The sequence below is a fragment of the Eriocheir sinensis genome, chromosome 53, assembly GCF_024679095.1.
Source record: "Eriocheir sinensis breed Jianghai 21 chromosome 53, ASM2467909v1, whole genome shotgun sequence".
Classification (NCBI taxonomy): domain Eukaryota; kingdom Metazoa; phylum Arthropoda; class Malacostraca; order Decapoda; family Varunidae; genus Eriocheir; species Eriocheir sinensis.
The window spans coordinates 2,364,653-2,383,181 of record NC_066561.1 but is presented as its reverse complement, the minus strand read 5'-3'; the positions used below and the strand labels follow the sequence as shown (position 1 = coordinate 2,383,181).

The 18,529-nt window shown below is 42.5% G+C and overlaps 1 non-coding gene across 1 annotated transcript; it reads left to right on the top strand.

Annotated features, from left to right (window-relative positions):
- The first annotated feature begins 15,478 nt into the window (after window positions 1-15,478).
- Trnar-ccu (transfer RNA arginine (anticodon CCU)) lies at window positions 15,479-15,551 on the top strand. The gene has a single exon. It is a non-coding gene; the product is annotated as a tRNA-Arg (tRNA).
- The last annotated feature ends 2,978 nt before the right edge of the window (window positions 15,552-18,529 follow it).

The following is an 18,529-nucleotide window of genomic DNA, read 5'->3' as shown; positions in this document are numbered from 1 at the left end:
ATTTTTCATCTATACTTTCATCTCATATTTATTCATCTCCACGTGTCTGTCTGTCTGTATGTCTGTTCTCTCTCTCTCTCTCTCTCTCTCTCTCTCTCTCTCTCTCTCTCTCTCTCTCTCTCTCTCTCTCTCTCTCTCTCTCTCTCTCTCTCTCTCTCTCTCTCTCTCTCTCTCTCTCTCTCTCTCTCTCTCTCTCTCTCTCTCTCTCTCTCACAATATTTTTTCGTCCTTAACAACACTTTACTTCCTAACGCGTCCTAGTTCTTCCTCCTCTTCCTTTCTTCCTTCTCTTCCCTTCTTCCTCCTCTTCGTTCACCTCCCTCCTCCTCCCTCCTTCCTCTTCCCTCACTTCCTTCCTCCTAAAGCATATTTTTTTCTCTTTTTTTTTCATGTTTTTTTCTCGTCGCCTTCTTTTCCTTTTCTCCTTTCTTTCTCCTACTTCTTCTCTTGGTCTTTCTTCTTATCTTCTTATATTGCTGTTATACTTTGTTTCTTCTTCTTTTCATTAATACTTCGCTCTCTCCGTTCGGCTCATTTCTCTTCTCCCATTCTCCCATTTCTTTTCCATCTCTTTCATAATCTCCTTTTTTTTTCTTTTTCTTCATCTTCTTCTTCCTTTTCCTTCTCCTTCAGATCTCCTCCTTTTCCTCCTATCCCTCTTTTTTACCTCCTCCTCCTCCTCCTCCTCCTCCTCCCCCTCCCCGGCACGTCTTTCCTTACCCACGGCACGGACAGGTAAAATCTAGGCCACTCACCTGACAGCCAATATCACCCATCTCTCTTTAACCGATACACGTGTTATAGACATGACTTTACCCTCCTCCTCCTCCTCCTCCTCCTCCTCCTCCTCCTTATCATCGTTATCATTATCTTCTTGTTCCTGATCCTGTTTTATGTTTTTTTGTACGTTATCTTGTTCTCGTTCTTCTTTTCCTCTTCCTCTTCCTTTTTCTAATTATTTTTTCTTCTTGTTCTCGTTCTTCTTTTCCTCTTCCTCTTCCTAATTCTTTTTTCTCTTGTTCTTCTCGTTCTTGTTGTTCTTTTTTTCCTTTCATTTATTTTTTGTCTTTTCGCTTTTCCTCCTCCTCTTCCTCCTCTTTCATCTCCTCCTCTCTTCTTTATTTCTTATTTTCCCTCGTGCTGTAGTTGAATTTTTCTAACCCTTTTTTTTCCCCTTTTTCTCATCTTTTTTTTCTTCTTCCTCCTCCTCCTCCTCCTCCTCCTCCTCCTCCTCTTCTTCTGCTCCACTTGGTCCTTCTGATTTCTTTCCTCCTTTTTTTTGTGATTTATTTTATCCTCTGTTCTTATTACTACCATTTTTCTTCCTACTTTTTCCTCTTCCTCCTCCTCCTCCTCCTCCTCCTCCTCCTCTTCCTCTTCCTCTCCTTCTCTTCCATCTCCCTGATCCAATTGTTTCTCCTGTTTCCACTCTTTTTTTTCTTTTCGATTCTGTTTTTATTCTTTCTTTTTCCTTTTCCTTTCTTTCTCTTCCTCCTCTTCCTCCTTCTTCCTTCATTCTGCTTCAATTGTTTTTTTTCTTCCTGTTTTCCTTTTTCTTGGTATTTCTGTTATCCGTTGCTTTTCTTACTTTTCTTTTGTCTACTTTTTATCTCCTGTTTTCCTTTATTCCTCTTTTCTCCTTCTTTTTCTTCATCGTCTCTTCCTCTTTTTTGCATTTTCTCTTCTATTCTTTGTTCTTAATCTTCATGTTTTTTTCCTTTTTTCCTTCTCCTCCTCTTTCTCCTTTTTCCTTTAATCCTCGCTTCCTCTTTTTCGAATTCTTTATATCTTTTAATCTTCTTCCTCCTCTTACTCTCTTTCCCGTCCTCTTTTTTCTCCTCCTCCTTCCTCTTCTCCTTTTTTTTTGCATTTTCGTTTTATCTTCTCTTCTCCTCCTCTTCATTTCCCTTTTCTCCTTCGTCTTCATCGTCTCTTCCTCTCTTTTGCATTTTCTCTTCTATTCTTTGTTCTTAATCTTTATATTCTTTTTTCCTTCTTTCCTTCTCCTCCTCTTTCTCCTTTTTCCTTTAATCCTCGCTTCCTCTTTTTCGAATTCTTTATATCTTTTAATCTTCTTCCTCCTCTTCCTCTCTTTCCCGTCCTCTTTTTTCTCCTCCTCCTTCCTCTTCTCCTTTTTTTTTGCATTTTCGTTTTATCTTCTCTTCTCCTTCTCTTCATTTCCCTTTTCTCCTCCTTCCTCTTCATCGTCTCTTCCTCTCTTTTGCATTTCCTCTTTCATTCCTTGTTCTTAATCTTCATGTTTTTTTCCTTCTTTCCTTCTCCTCCTCTTTCTCCTTTTTCCTTTAATCCTCGCTTCCTCTTTTTCGAATTCTGTATATCTTTTAATCTTCTTCCTCCTCTTACTCTCTTTCCCGTCGTCTTAATTCTCCTCCTCCTTCCTCTTCCTCTTCTCCTCTTTTTTGCATTTTCATTTTATCCTTTAACATTCTTGCGACTTTTAATATCTTTTTTCCATTCTCTTCTTCTTCCTCCTTCTCTTTCTCCTCCTTCCTTTCTTCCCTCTTTTTTCAGTTTATTTTTGTCATTTGCTTTTCTTTTCTTTTTCCATTTCCTCGTCATCACCGTCCTCCTCCTCCTCCTCGTCCTTCTCCTTTTTCCTGCTTTTCTTCCTCCTTTTTTTCATTATTTTATCCCCTGCTCTTTAAACTTTTCTCATTTTCTTTTTCCTTCTTTATTTTTATTTTCGTCATCCTCCTAGTCCTCTTCTTCCTCTTCCTCGTCCTTGCCCTCCTCCTCCTCCTCCTCCTCCTCCTCCTCCTCCTCCTCATATTTCGTTCTCTTTCTCCTATTCGAATTTCTTTTATCCTTTGTTCTTCTTACTCTTTATACTCTTCTCCCTTTTCCTCCTCCTCCTCTTTATCTTCCTCCTCCTCCTCCTATTTCGTTCTCCCTTCCTCTTATTCGAATTTCTTTTATCCTTTGTTCTTCTCTTCATTTTTTTTCTTTCTCCTCCTTCTTCGTCTTCCTCTCTTCCTCTTTTTTGCATTTTCATTTTATCTTTTAATATTTTTGCGCCTTTTAATATCTTTTTCCATTCTCTTTTTCCTCTTTCTCCTCCTCCTTCTCCTCCCTCCTTGCACTTCTTACTTTCTCTTTACTCTTCTGTTTTTTCCTCGTCCTCGTCATCTTCCTCCTCCTCCTCCTCTTATTTCGTACTCTCTTCCTCTTATTCGAATGCCTTTTATCCTTTGTTCTTTTTGCTCTTCATACCATTCTCTCTTTTCCTCCTCCACCTCCTCTTCCTCCTCCTCCCATTTCGTTCTCTCTTCCTCCTATTCGAATTTCTTTTATCCTTTGTTCTCTCTTTTACCTTTTTTTCCCTCCTCCTCCTCGTCCTGACTTTTCCCTTCGCCTCCCGCCTGCCTCCCTCCCTCGTCACCTCACCTGCGCTGACTCACCTGCCGGGTAATGCATGGCTGTGATTAACTTTAACTATATTACCTCGCAGCCCGCCCGCCTCGCTATCCCGCCTCTCCCTCCTCTCCCTCGTTCACCTTCCTCTCTCGTTCCTCTCACCTTCCTTTACCTCTCACTCCTCACTCCCCTCTCCCTCTTTCGCCTTCCTCTCCCCTTCCTCTCCTCTTCCTCATCTTCTTCCTTCTCTCTTCTCTCACCTTCCTCTTCTTCCTTTCTCCCCTAACTCTTTCTCCTCTCCCCTTCCTCTCCTCTTCCTCATCTTCCTCATCTTCCACTTCATTCTCTCTTCTCTCACCTTCCTCTTCTCCCTCTCTCCCCTAGCTCTTTCTCCTCTCCCCTTTCTCTCCACTTCCCTCTTCTCCTTCCTCTCCCTCTCTCCCCTTCCTTTCTCCTCTCCCCTCTCTCTCCCTTCCTCTCCCTTCCTCTCCTCTTCCTCTCTACTTCCTTCTCTCCTCTCACCTTCCTCTTCTTCCTTTCTCCCCCTCTTCTTCTCCCTCTCCTTTCCTCTCCTCTTCCTCCTCTTCCTCTTCCTTCTCTCTTCTCACCTTCCTCTTCTTCCTCTCGCCCATTTCCTTTTGCTCCCTATCTCAGTTCCTCTCCCTCTCTCCACTTTCTTCTCCCTTCTCTCCTCCCCCTCTTTCTTCTCTCCCTCTCTCTCTCTCTCTCTCTCTCTCTCTCTCTCTCTCTCTCTCTCTCTCTCTCTCTCTCTCTCTCTCTCTCTCTCTCTCGCTCTCTCTCACTCTCTCTCTCTCTCTCTCTCTCTCTCTCTCTCTCTCTCTCTCTCTCTCTCTCTCTCTCTCTCTCTCTCTCTCTCTCTCTCTCTCTCTCTCTATCTCTCTCTCTCTCTCTCTCTCTCTCTCTCTCTCTCTCTCTCTCTCTCTCTCTCTCTCTCTCTCTCTCTCTCTCTCTCTCTCTCTCTCTCTCTCTCTCTCTCTCTCTCTCTCTCTCTAACAAATCTCTCTCTCTCTCTCTCTCTCTCTCTCTCTCTCTCTCTCTCTCTCTCTCTCTCTCTCTCTCTCTCTCTCTCTCTCTCTCTCTCTCTCTCTCTCTCTCTCTCTCTCTCTCTCTCTCTCTCTCTCTCTCTCTCTCTCTCTCATCAAGGTAACGCCAATCTCATGAACTCTCTCTCTCTCTCTCTCTCTCTCTCTCTCTCTCTCTCTCTCTCTCTCTCTCTCTCTCTCTCTCTCTCTCTCTCTCTCTCTCTCTCTCTCTCTCTCTCTCTCTCCCTCTCTCTCTCCCTCCTCCCTCCTCTTCCTCCCTCCTCTCCTCCCTCCTCCCTCCTCCCCTCCCCCCCCCCCCCCCCCCAAGTCCCCAGATTACCTATATAATAACACCTTTTCGGCAGGTGTGTGAAGGCAATTTGCGGTGTGATTTACCTTTTCCCGTGACCTAATTACCGTGGACAGGCTCATTATGCCCAGGTAATATATCACGAATTTATAAAACGCTTAACACACACACACACACACACACACACACACACACACACACACACACACACACACACACAGACACACACACACACCTGGCTCTTCTCCAACTCTTCTTTCTCTTTTTCTTCTTCTTTTTCCTCTTTTTCTTCTATATTTCTTCTTTTTCCTTCTGCAGAAGTTTCATTGTTCTAACTTTTCTTCTTCCTCTGTCTTTTTTCTTCTCTCCTCCTCCTCCTCCTCCTCGGCGAAAAACTGGATGGTTGCGACCATCACCTAATTCGCCTAAAAATCAGAACAGACCATGAACTCACCGAAAACACGTCCAAGATTCCAGACTACAAAAGAGCCAATTTTAATTTCGCTCGTGAGCTGCTAACCCAGACAACTTGGGAACCCATGACCTACACTCCTGTGGACGGAGCGTGGAATAGCTCCAAGAACAAACTCCTGGAGGTAGAGAGAACAACTGTTCCCATGAAGACAAGGAGAACAAATAATGCCACAAGCACACCATGGATGACTACCCAAGTTCGACGGGCGATTAATTTGAAGAAGAGAAAATACAACTTGCTAAAGGAAAACAGCACTGACGAGGCACGCGAACAGTACCATCAAAGCCTCAGAGCTTGCAGAACACTCATTCGCCAGAGTAAACGCGACTATGAAAAGCAAATTGCAAGCGAAGCCAAGTCCAACCCGAAAAAGTTCTTCACGTATATAAGAACCAAAAAGAAGACAAAAAGCAATATCGGCCCCCTAAAAGATGAAAGTGACGTACTAACACAGGACAGTAGACAAATGGTCGAAATCCTAAACAGGAACTTCGCGTCTGTGTTCACGGTCGAGAATACCCAGTCCGTACCCGAGAGCCCTTCCCCACCGATGGGAATCACTCCCCTAGAAATTGGTACAATCGACGAACGGGATGTGAAAAAGTACCTAGACAAACTCGAGACAAACAAGTCTACTGGACCCGACGACTTGTCACCCAGGCTGCTCAAGGAACTCAAGCAGCAAATCCTCAAGCCACTCACCGCCATCTACAATCTGTCACTACAACAAAACAAAGTCCCGAAAGACTGGAAACAAGCGAACGTAACACCGATCTACAAAAAAGGAGACAAAAGTGTGGCCCTAAACTACAGACCAATCAGCTTGACCTCAGTGGCGGGAAAAATCCTCGAGAAGATCATCAGAGACAAGCTCGTTAGGTTCCTTGAAGACAACAACATCATTTCCGATGCTCAGCACGGTTTCAGGAACAAGCGCTCATGCTTAACCAATTTATTGGACTTCTTCCAAGGTATCTATGAAAACTGGGATAATCATATCCCCAGTGATGTTATATATCTAGACTTTCAGAAAGCCTTTGACAAAGTGCCACACGAAAGACTCCTCAAGAAACTTAAGTCGGCGGGATTAGGCGGCAATCTGACAGCGTGGATCAAAGACTGGCTCACTGAAAGAAAACAACGAGTTGTACTCAACGGACAGGCCTCCGAGTGGCTCCCGGTCACAAGTGGAGTGCCACAGGGGTCAGTGCTGGGACCCATACTTTTCATCATATATATCAACGACCTAGAACTAGGATTAAAATCCAATCTTTCAAAATTTGCCGACGACACAAAGGTGGGTGGGAAGGCCCTCACGACGGGAGACTGCGAAATTATCCAGAGAGACCTGGACCAGATCACTCGTTGGTCAGAAAAATGGCAGATGTCCTTCAACACTACCAAATGTAAAGTAATGCATATCGGATCCAGAAACAGCAACCACATATACCACATGGGTGGCGAACCACTACATGTTGTGCAAGAGGAAAGAGACCTCGGGGTCACCATCAGCAGTGACTTGAAACAAACAAAACACTGCAAGTCCGCCTGTAAGAAAGCCAATACAATGCTTGGGTTCATATCGAGGAACTTCGAATACAAGACGCCGGGAGTTATGTTATCCTTGTATAATTCGCTGGTAAGGCCCAAAAGGAATACGCCGTGCAATTCTGGTCTCCTAATTACAGGAAAGACATTGAATTACTTGAGAGAGTACAGCGCCGCGCCACGAAGATGATACCATCACTGAGGACGAAACCCTATGAAGAACGACTCGAGCGACTCAACCTCTTCACGATGGAAAAGAGACGACTGCGGGGAGACATGATACAAGTCTTTAAGTACCTGAACAAGCTCAGTAACGTTGATCACTCCAAACTCTTCACGCTACAAACTAACCTGAGAACAAGAAACAACGGAAAAACAATTCAAGCAAAGCGATGCAATACCGACATCGGCAGGAGTTATTTCTCGAATAGAGTTGTTCGCCACTGGAACAGCCTTCCTGCAGAAGTGGTTAGCGCAGAGAGCATCAACTCCTTCAAGAAACGCATTGATCGCCACTTTGCTGCATCGGGAGTGAACTGAACGTTCCCAAGAGTAGGTACACAAGTGCTTTAATCCTTCCCTGCAAGCCACTCCTGTGGCAAACGGATTGATTAAATCACTGAACGCAGGCAGCCTAGTTATGAGCCAACAGGCTTTCTGCTGCCTGCTAGTCCATGTTTCCATGTTTCCTCCTCCTCCTTCTGCAGTAGTTTCATTGTTCTAACTTTTCTTCTTCCTCAGTCTTTTCCTTTTCTCCCCCTCCTCCTCCTCCTCCTCCTCCTCCTCCTCCTTCTTCACAGATATATATATAAACTCATCTGTTGCTATCATCATTATCATCACCCTGTTTTTTCTTGTTCTATTATCCTATTTATTCCTTTTTATCATTATTTCTCTTTTATTACATTTTCGTTCTTTATATTCTGTTTCGGTCCATCGCTTCTCTCCTATCTCACTAAATTTTTAACTGTGTTGGTCTCAAAATGTCAAGGAGAGAGAGAGAGAGAGAGAGAGAGAGAGAGAGGCTCTGTGACACATGTGATACCTCGAAACATGCAGGAAGAGGAGGAGGAGGAAGAGGAGGAAGAGGAGGAGGAGAAGGAGGAGGAAGGATTGTAATATTGGAAGCTGTGTGGGAGGTGAAAAGCAAGAGGGAGAGGGAATCTTGTATACACAGGCGAGAGAGAGAGAGAGAGAAACAAGCACTCAAAAGGGGGGAAGGGAGAGGAGGAGAGGGGAGGAGAGGGAGAGGGAGTGGGAGAAGGAAATGCGTTGATGTGTAGCATGAGAGAGAGAGAGAGAGAGAGAGAGAGAGAGAGAAAGATGGAATAAGAGAAGGAGGAAGAGGGGAAAAAGAGGGAGGGGGAGAGAAGGAGATACACACACACACACACACACACACACACACACACACACACACACACACACACACACACACACACACACACACCATGAACCAACTTATTCAAGGGGGCGTTGCTCCCCTGCAGTGTTTTTTTTGTGTGTGTGTTTTCTTTGCACAACTAATTTTGGCCCGCATAGAAGGGAAGGGAAGGGAAGGGAAGGGAAGGGATAGGAAGGGGAGTGGAGAGAGGTCATGTTGAAGGGAAGGGAAGGGATAGCAAGAGAGGGTAGGGGAGTGGAGAGAGGTCATGTTGAAGGGAAGGGAAGGGATAGCAAGAGAGGGTAGGGGAGTGGAGAGAGGTCATGTTGAAGGGAAGGGAAGGGAAATGTTGGAGGGAAGGGAAGGGATAGCAAGAGAGGGTAGGGGAGTGGAGAGAGGTCATGTTGAAGGGAAGGGAAGGGATAGGAAGAGAGGGAAGGGGAGTGGAAGGAGGTCATGTTGAAGGGAAGGGAAGGGAAAAGTATGGAAGGGAAGGGCGGTTGAAGGAAGGACAGTGAAAGGAAAAGGAAGGAATAGGAATAGGATAGAGGGGAACGAAAGGAAGGGAATGAAGGGAAGGGGGTAAAGAGAGGTCGTGGTGAAGGAAAGAGCGGTGAAGGGAAAGGATTTGCTGGGAAAATATGTGAAGGGAAGAGAAGGCAAGGGAAAGGAAATGAAGGATTGGAAGAGGATGGAAAGTGAAGGGAGAGGATCGGGAAGGGAGAGAAAGGATAACAAAGGATGGGGTAAGGGAAAAAAAGGAAGGAATGGAAGGGAGATGAGAAGGGAAGAGAAATTAAGTGAATGGAAGAGATGGGATAAGAAGGGGAGATGATACAGAAGGGAAGGGAAATTAAGTGATTGAAAGAGACGGGATGTGAAGGGGAGATGATACAGAAGGGAAGGGAAATTAAGTGAATGAAAGAGATGGGATATGAAGGGGAGATGATACAGAAGGGAAGGGAAATTAAGTGAATGAAAGAGATGGGATGTGAAGGGGAGATGATACAGAAGGGAAGGGAAATTAAGTGAATGAAAGAGATGGGATGTGAAGGGGAGATGATACAGAAGGGAAGGGAAATTAAGTGATTGAAAGAGATGGGATGTGAAGGGGAGATGATACAGAAGGGAAGGGAAATTAAGTGAATGAAAGAGATGGGATGTGAAGGGGAGATGATACAGAAGGGAAGGGAAATTAAGTGAATGAAAGAGATGGGATGTGAAGGGGAGATGATACAGAAGGGAAGGGAAATTAAGTGAATGAAAGAGATGGGATATGAAGGGGAGATGATACAGAAGGGAAGGGAAATTAAGTGAATGAAAGAGATGGGATGTGAAGGGGAGATGATACAGAAGGGAAGGGAAATTAAGTGAATGGAAGAGATGGGATGTGAAGGGGAGATGATACAGAAGGGAAGGGAAATTAAGTGATTGAAAGAGATGGGATGTGAAGGGGAGATGATACAGAAGGGAAGGGAAATTAAGTGAATGAAAGAGATGGGATGTGAAGGGGAGATGATACAGAAAGAGAAATTAAGTGAATGAAAGAGATGGGATGTGAAGGGGAGATAATACAGAAGGGAAGGGAAATTAAGTGAATGAAAGAGATGGGATATGAAGGGGAGATGATACAGAAAGAGAAATTAAGTGAATGAAAGAGATGGGATGTGAAGGGGAGATAATACAGAAGGGAAGGAAATTAAGTGAATGAAAGAGATGGGATGTGAAGGGAGATGATACAGAATGGTAGGGAAATTAAGTGAATGAAAGAGATGGGATGTGAAGGGGAGATGATACAGAAGGGAAGGGAAATTAAGTGAATGAAAGAGATGGGATGTGAAGGGGAGATGATACAGAAGGGAAGGGAAATTAAGTGAATGAAAGAGATGGGATGTGAAGGGGAGATAATACAGAAGGGAAGTGAAATTAAGTGATTGAAAGAGATGGGATATGAAGGGGAGATGATACAGAAGGGAAGGGAAATTAAGTGAATGAAAGAGATGGGATATGAAGGGGAGATGATACAGAAGGGAAGAGAAATTAAGTGAATGAAAGAGATGGGATATGAAGGGGAGATGATACAGAAGGGAGACGAAGGGAACGAACTGTGTATGTAAAAAAAAAAAAAAAATGTATAAAATAGTCCCGAATAAAAAATAAGAAAACAGACAAATAGGAAAGGAGATAAAGGGAATGAAGCAGCGTGGATGGAAGGGTAAGAAAAAAAAATAGGTGTAGTAGAATGAAAGGAAACCATGAAGAGAAAGGAAGGAAGGGGAGGACAGGAGAGAAGGGAGGTAGGGAAGAGAAAAGAGAAGGTAAACGGAAAGGATGGGAAAAGCAAACGGTTGAAAGCAGTGTTAATTGTGGAAGAGAAGGGAGAAGAGAAAAGAGAGAAGAGGAAAAGAGGAGGATGGAAAGCAGTATTAATAACCGAAGAGAATGGAAAAAAAGGGAAGAAGAGAAGGTACAAAGCAGTGTTAATTATAGAAGAGAAGGGAAAAGAGAAAGGACAGAAGAGGAAAAGGGGAAGGTGGAAAGCAGTATTACGAAGAGAATGAAAAAGAAGAAGGAAAAAAGAGAAGAACAGAATGAAATGAGGGGAAAAGAGAAGGTGAACGGAAAGGAGGGGAGAAGAAAACGGTAGAAATCAGTGTTAATTATAGAAGAGAAGGGAGAAGAAAAAGGACGGAAGAGGAAAAGAGGAAGGTGGAAAGGAGAATTGATAACCGAGGAGAATGAAAAAGAGGAAAGAAAGAAGAAAATAGAACGAAAGGAAGGGAAAAGAAGAGAGAAGCAAACGGTAGAAATCAGTGTTAATTATGGAAGAGAAAGAAGAAGAGAAAGAACGGAAGAGGAAAAGAGGAAGGTGGAAAGCAGAATTGATAACCGAGGAGAATGAAAAAGAGGAAAGAAAGAAGAGAATAGAACGAAATGAAGAAAAGAAAATACAGAAGCGAACGGGAGGAGAGGGAGGCGGTACAAAAGAACAAAAGTGGAAGGGAGGAAAAGAGAGGAGAGAAGAGAAACTGATGGGAAGGGAAGAATAGAGGGGTGGGAGAGAATGATAGGGAAGAGGAGAGGAAAGGAAAGGAAAGGAAAGAAAAAGGAGATAAAAGAAAAGTAAGGTTATTCGATGCAAGAGAGCGAAAGAAACGAGGAGAGAAGAGAAAAGAAAAAGAGGAGGGAAGGGGAGAAGAGAAGAGTGGAAGGGAGTCGAGTAGAAGAGGTAAAAAAAAGAGAAATAAAGAGAAGAGAACAGAAGGTAAGAGAGGGAAAGAAGAGAGAGAAGAGAAAAAAGGACAGGGTAAGGGGGAGGGTGGAAGGGAGTGTTAGGAAGGGAAGAGAAGAGAGGACGGAAGGGGAGAAGAGAGAGTGGAAGGGAGTTGAGTAAAAGAGGTAATAAAAAGAGAAATAAAGAGAAGATAAAAGATAGTGAAACAAGATAAGAGACGGAAAGAGGAGAGAGAAGAGAAAAAAGGAAAGGGTGAAGGGGAGGGTGGAAGGGAGTGTTAGGAAGGGAAGAGAATAGAGGAGAGAAAGAACAAAAAGGTTAACCGATGCAATAAGCGAAAGAGAAGAAGAGAGAGACACCAGAACAACCGACGAACCTACAGTGTTGATTATAGAAGAGAAAGGAGAAGAGAAGGGACAGAAGAGGAAAAGAGAAGGGTTGTAAGCAGTATTAATAACTGAAGAGAATGGAGAAGAAGAAGGAAAGAAGTTATTAATACCGCTTTCCACCTTCCTCCTCTTTTCCTCTTCTGTCCTTTCTCTTCTCCTTTCTCCTCTATAATCAACACTGCAGGGTCGTTAGTCGTTCAGCTGTCCACCCCTGCTGTCTTTCCTTCTCTCCCACCTGTACCTTCGCCACTAACCCACTTCCTCTTCTTACTGTACCCGTGATTAAAAGAAAAAGAGAAAGTGAAGAGAAGGAGCGAAGAGAAGGGTTGAAGGGAGTGGTATTCATAGCCACAAGGACGTCGCAAAGCTTTTCAGTCATAGGCGGAGGGACCTTGTCAGCGCTGGGGGGGTGAGAGAGAGAGAGAGAGAGAGAGAGAGAGAGTGTGTGTGTGTTGGCCATAATTTCCCTTCGCTGTATTTATTTATTTTTTTTTTTTACTTTTTTTTTCCCCCAATCAAAGGTGACTGAAAATACTGTGTCACTTTGATCCTTGAAGCTTTGTGTGGACACTTCTATTGTTGTTGCTGTTGTTGTTGTTGTTGTTGTTGTTGTTGTTGTTGTTGTTGTTGTTGTTGTTGTCATTATTATTATTATTGTTATTATTATTATTATTATTATTATTATTATTATTATTATTATTATTATTATTATTATTATTATTATTATTATCATCGTTGTTGTTGTTGCTGTTTTTCAGTTAATCAAGTTCTATTTGGACAGTGGATTCAAAAGCTTATTCATATTCATTTATTTGTTTTGTTTTATTTCCTTTTTTTTTCTTTTTTAGCATTCAGCAGAGGGTTGTCGCTGCTAGACCATTCAATGTGATATACGAATGTTTAAAAATAAATAAATAAAAGCGGTCAGAAATTCATATGACCTCTGAATAAAGACTTGTAACGTATCGACAAATCCACAACAGCCATTTTTTCATGCCCTGAATTCCTCAAGTATATTATTTTTCGCCCTTGAGCTGCCCACTCTGGTGTAAGAAAAAAATAACAAACAGCTGTAACACTTTCACGGCACCCATTTTTTTCTTCATATCTTGGTGTAAAAACAAATTCCATCAGTTTTTTTTTTTTGTTGTTGTTTTTGAAAGCCTCCTCTGACGTAACAAAAAAATTACCACCTAACATTCCCACCTCTCTTTCATAGTGTGGTGGAAACAAAAAATCCGTTGGTATATTTTTTCCCCTTGCTGCCTCCTCTGATGTAAACAAAAAGCCATAAACAGATGAAATTCAAGCTAAACCCACCCAGAGTCTTGTGCAATGCGACAGACGAGGGTAGACCATTGAGGTAGACTATAATGATGCTGCAATAATTAGACGGAAGTATAAATGGTGTAGTAGACGTTATGTATAAATGTAGGTAGTTTTGTCATAGCTGTATTTGTAGTAATAGAAAAACGAGGGAAAGGAAACCTAAGGATTGAGAAGAAAAGAAGATTGAGAAAAAAGGGAAAGGAAGGGTTGGGGAGGAAGAGAAGGAGGAAGAGGAGGAGGAAAAGGAGGAGGAAGAGGAGGAGGAAGAGGAGGAGGAAGAGGAGGAGGAGAACACAAGCAAAAGGGGAAGAAAGATAAAAAGGATAAACAGGGGAGGAAGGTAAACAAATGAGAGAGAGAGAGACGTCCTTCCCCTTATCCCCTCCCCCGTTTCCCCTCTCTCACAGCAGTTCGTCCCCTTGAAAACTTGCGCAAATATCCCAAGAGCCAGACTAGACGAGGGGGGGGAGGGCGGGGCGGGGCGGGGCGGAGGTGGAAGGCGAGTCAAAGTTTCTCCAACTCTAATAAATTGTGAGGGAGTTCCTGTTTTGCATGTGTGTGTGTGTCCCTGGGAGCAAGGCAAGGAAGGGATGCTGGGAAGGGCGCGGCGGAAGTGGGTGAGTGTATATATGTATGAGTTTGGGTGTCTGTTTCTGTCTCTGTCTTTGTCTGTCTCTGCCGTTCTCTCTCTCTCTCTCTCTCTCTCTCTCTCTGCCAGCCTCTCTTTCCTTTTTTAATAACTTGGCTGCGTCTGGCGTTGTTTTTGTTATTTTTTCCTCTTTCCTTCTCTTTTTTCTCTTATTTATGTATCTATCTATCTATCTACCTATCTATCTATCTATTTATCTGTCTGTATATCTATCTATCTATCTATCTATCTATTCATCTATCTGTATATATATGTCTATCTATCTGCATATCTGTCTGTCTATCTATCTATCTATTTCTGTCAATCTCTCCTTGTCTCTCTCTTCCTCTATATATTGTGTGGTTGGGCTGTGTCACAGGAGCTGTCTATTATCTGTCTGTTTCCTTTTTCCCTTCCTTTCTCTCTCATTTGATTTCTTTCTCTCTCTTTTCATATTTCTCTCTTTCTCTATTTTTTATTATTCAATGGATGGGTTGGATGGCTGCGTGGTATTCTTTTTTTTTTCTGTTACCTCGATTTTTGTTGCCAGATTGGAATGTTGGTGTTTTGTGTTGTTTGTGTTGTGTTCGTTGTGTTTCATCTGAGGGACCACACCAGTACCTGAAATTAAACACAACGGCAATACTATGGAATCTTGCAGACTCCTGCGTTCTTATGTTCTTATGTTCTTATAACTCTAACCAAAAGAACGTGTTTATCGTCATTATGTGGGAGAGAAACACAACATCCCCCCCCCCCCACCTCTCTCTCTCTCTCTCTCTCTCTCTCTCTCTCTCTCTCTCTCTCTCTCTCTCTTTCCATCTATCTATCTCCTTTTTCTCCTTTTTTTCTTTTTTTTTCTTTTGTTTGTTTGTTTCTTTCTTTCCTTCTTTCTTTATTTTTTCTTTCTTTTTCTCTTGTTTGTTTGTTTGTTTCTTTCTTTCTTTCTCTCCTAGTTTCTTTCTCTTTTTTTTCTTTTTATCTAATTTTTTCTTTCTTTCTTTTTTACTTTCTTTGTTTTCTTTTGTTTGTTTGTTTGTTTCCTTCTTTCTCTCCTTTTTTCTTTCTCTTATTTCTTTTTCTTTTTTCCTTATTTTTTCTTGCTTTCTTTTTTTCATTTCTTCCTTTCTTTCTTTCCCCTTCTCTCACTTTACACACAATACCACCACAACATCACGCAGTAACAGCCTCCCTTCCCACAGAGCAACAGCACAGCATCCCTTCCCACACAGCATCACAGTAACGAAGCTTCATACATGTCACCACACAGGAAACTCAACACTTGAAGTATAAACAGCGACGGGGAGAAAAGGGAGACGGGGAGATTAATAGTACGTGAGACCCGCTGATAAGAGGCAACACACACACACACACACACACACACACACACACACACACACACACACACACACACACACACACACACACACACACACACACACACACACAAGGCTCCTCACACAAATACTACCACTGGCTCGCATCTCCCCCCTCACCCCCTCACACACACACACACACACACACACACACACACACACACACACACACACACACACACACACACACACACACACACACACACACACACACACACACACACACACACACACACACACACACACACACACACACACACACACACACACACACACACACACACACACACACACACACACACACACACACACACACACACACACACACACACACACAGCCAATGACAGCGAGTATAAATAGACCCATTTTAGCTTTCCTCCCGGCTGCCCCTGTGGCCCAATGGATAAGGCATTGGCCTCCTAAGCCAAGGATTGTGGGTTCGAGTCCCACCAGGGGTTGATATGTTTTCTGCTTGTGTTATGCGGTGTTGAGGGAGTGTGATGTGATGTGATGAGTAAGAGGATGTTGTTATGTTGTACTTGATTATGAAGATAAAATTGATGTGAAGTCGTGAGGTGTGACGGTTTGAGTAGTGCACGTATGGCCTAAGGTGATGTGGAGTGAAGTGATGTGATGACTTCGAAGGGAGTTGTTGTTTTCTTTTTACAGTGACGGCAACAGCTCAAGGGTAAATCATCATCATCATCATCATCATCGTTTAACGTCCATTTATTCCCTATGGTGGGGTTGGATGGGGTATGAGCCTTCTCCACTGTTGCCGGTCCACAGCCATTTCTTTCGTGATGTTCAGCCTCCTCATATCTTCCTCCACCAGCTCAAGGGTAAAAATAAATGAAAACACAAAGGCCCACTGGCACTGCCCCAATAAAGGAAAGTAGAGAGGAGTGGCCAAAAGAGACGTCTGTTTCGGGTGGAGGAGGAAGGAAAGGTCAAGGTGGTGGTGGAAGAAGTAGAATCTAAAATAAAAGTTGGAGGAGAGTGGATGATAAAGAGGTGAAAAGAAGGAGGAGGAGGAAAAGGCTAAGTGGAGGAAGGAGGAGGAAGAGGATAAGAGGAAGAGGAGGAGGAGGAGAAGTGTCTTGCTATTCCTCTCTCGAAATAGATCAAGTCGTAGGCAAGAGGAAATACAGACGAAAGAAGATTGGTCCAGAGTTGTTATATTATATGGTAGTGAGGTTGAACTTGAGGTTATTTGATGAAGTGTATCGGTTTGAGGAGACTTAGTGGTGTTATATTTTTAGGGATATTTAGTGATGTGATATATTGACTTAGAGAGATTTGGTGATACGTAAGAGTTAGTGAAAGAATATTAGGTTATGTGATGTTATGTTAAGGTCTCTCTCTCTCTCTCTCTCTCTCTCTCTCTCTCTCTCTCTCTCTCTCTCTCTCTCTCTCTCTCTCTCTCTCTCTCTCTCTCTCTCTCTCTCTCTCTCTCTCTCTCTCTCTCTCTCTCTCTCTCTCTCTCTCTCTCTATCTCTCTCTCTCTCTCACTCTCTCTCTCTCTCTCACTCTCTCTCTCACTCTCTCTCTCTCTCTCTCTCTCTCTCTCTCTCTCTCTCTCTCTCTCTCTCTCTCTCTCTCTCTCTCTCTCTCTCTCATATACACTTTTTTCCTCTGCCCAGGTGGAGGAGCAGTACGGGACGCGGGTCATCCCATCCTTTATTCATACCTGAGGCGCGGCCATGCAGGTAAGAGGCGGTGTAGGGCACTTACCTGGCGTGTGTGTGTGTGTGTGCGTGTGCGTGTGTGTGCGTGTGCGTGTGCGTGTGTGTGTGTTCGCTTTTATTATTATTACTACTATTCTTTTTCTTCTTGTTCTTCTTGTTCTTCTTCTTCTTTTTCGTCTTCTTCTTCTTCTTCTTCTTCTTTTTCTTCTTCTTCTTCTTATTATTATATTATTATTATTATTATTATTATTATTATTATTATTATTATTATTATTATTATTATTATTATTATTATTATTATTATTATTATTATTATTATTATTATTATTATTATTATTATTGCTGTTTTTGTTGTGTGTATTTTTTGTTGCTGCTGCAGTTGTTGTTATTGTTTTTCGTCGTTATTGGTGTTGGTTGTGATGGTGTTGGCGTCGGTGACGGTGCTGTTATTGTTGTTATTGCTGGTGTTCATCCTCCTACTTTTTCTTCATTCTTCTTCTCTTCTTCCTCCTCTTCCTTGGTCAACTTTAAGAATCACATTGATCGTTATTTTGTCACAAGAAATGGTACTTCAATATTCCCTCAGGTAGTTTTAACAGTTATGTAGGTCACCGAAGCGCCTGATGAATTGTTCAAATCACTAAACATGGTTATAAGCCGAAAAACTTTCTGTTCCCTGTTCTTCCGTGTTTCCATGCTTCCCTTTCCTCTCCTTTTTCTTATCAGTGTATCCTCTAAAGCCAATGCAGTGCTTTTATCCTCAATTTAAACCTACGGGATGGTGGTGCTTTTATCTACTCTATCAATCGATCAATGGGGTATACACTGGATTGGCGGATCGACTGATATTAAGGTTGTTATTTTCAGACGCTTCCGCCTCTCATATCAGTTATTTACAAAGGCCGGAGAGGAGATCAATCAGGCTCTAATGGATGTTTTTTTAGGTTAATGGTACAAAATAAGGCAAAAAAGCTACCAGATGGGTCATGAAACTACCCCTGGAAATGCTGAAAACTCCTATGAAAGCCGTCAAATATGTGTGCTTGGGTCATAAAACTACCCCTGGAAATGCTGAAAACTCCTATGAAAGCCGTCAAATATGTGTGCTTGGGTCATAAAACTACCCCTGGAAATGCTGAAAACTCCTTTGAAAGCCGTCAAATATGTGAACTACCTGAAATGCTGAAAACTCCTTTGAAAGCCGTCAAATATGTGTGCTTGGGTCATAAAACTACCCCTGGAAATGCTGAAAACTCCTATGAAAGCCGTCAAATATGTGTGCTTGGGAGCCGAAGTGTTTAAGAAAATGACCCGTAATCCCTTTCTTGTGACAGTGCAGTGTGATGGTGAGCCTTGAGTCGGTGTCCAGCTGACCATAGTTGATGTATTACGCTTACGACTTATAGCAAGGTTCTAAAATTACTAAGAGTTGTGAGCCTACCGCCGTCCGGTTTTTCTTTATTTTTTTTTATTTTTACTTCAGTAGAAACAGCACAAAGGGATAAAAACAAACAGAAAAAGAAATTCCCAGCAAGCTCTTATACTGGGTTGTTGAGTTACTAAGTTGTTAATAGTTGTTCCCTTATCAGTTTTCTTCTTATTTTTCCTCCTTTCCCTTCCTCCTCATCTTCATAACTGCATTTCCATGTTTTGTTGTTTTCATTTTTTATTGTTTTCTTACTGTTAGTTCTTTTCTAGTTTATTTATTTATTTATTAGTGAAAAAGTAGTGACACTGAGTTGTCTATA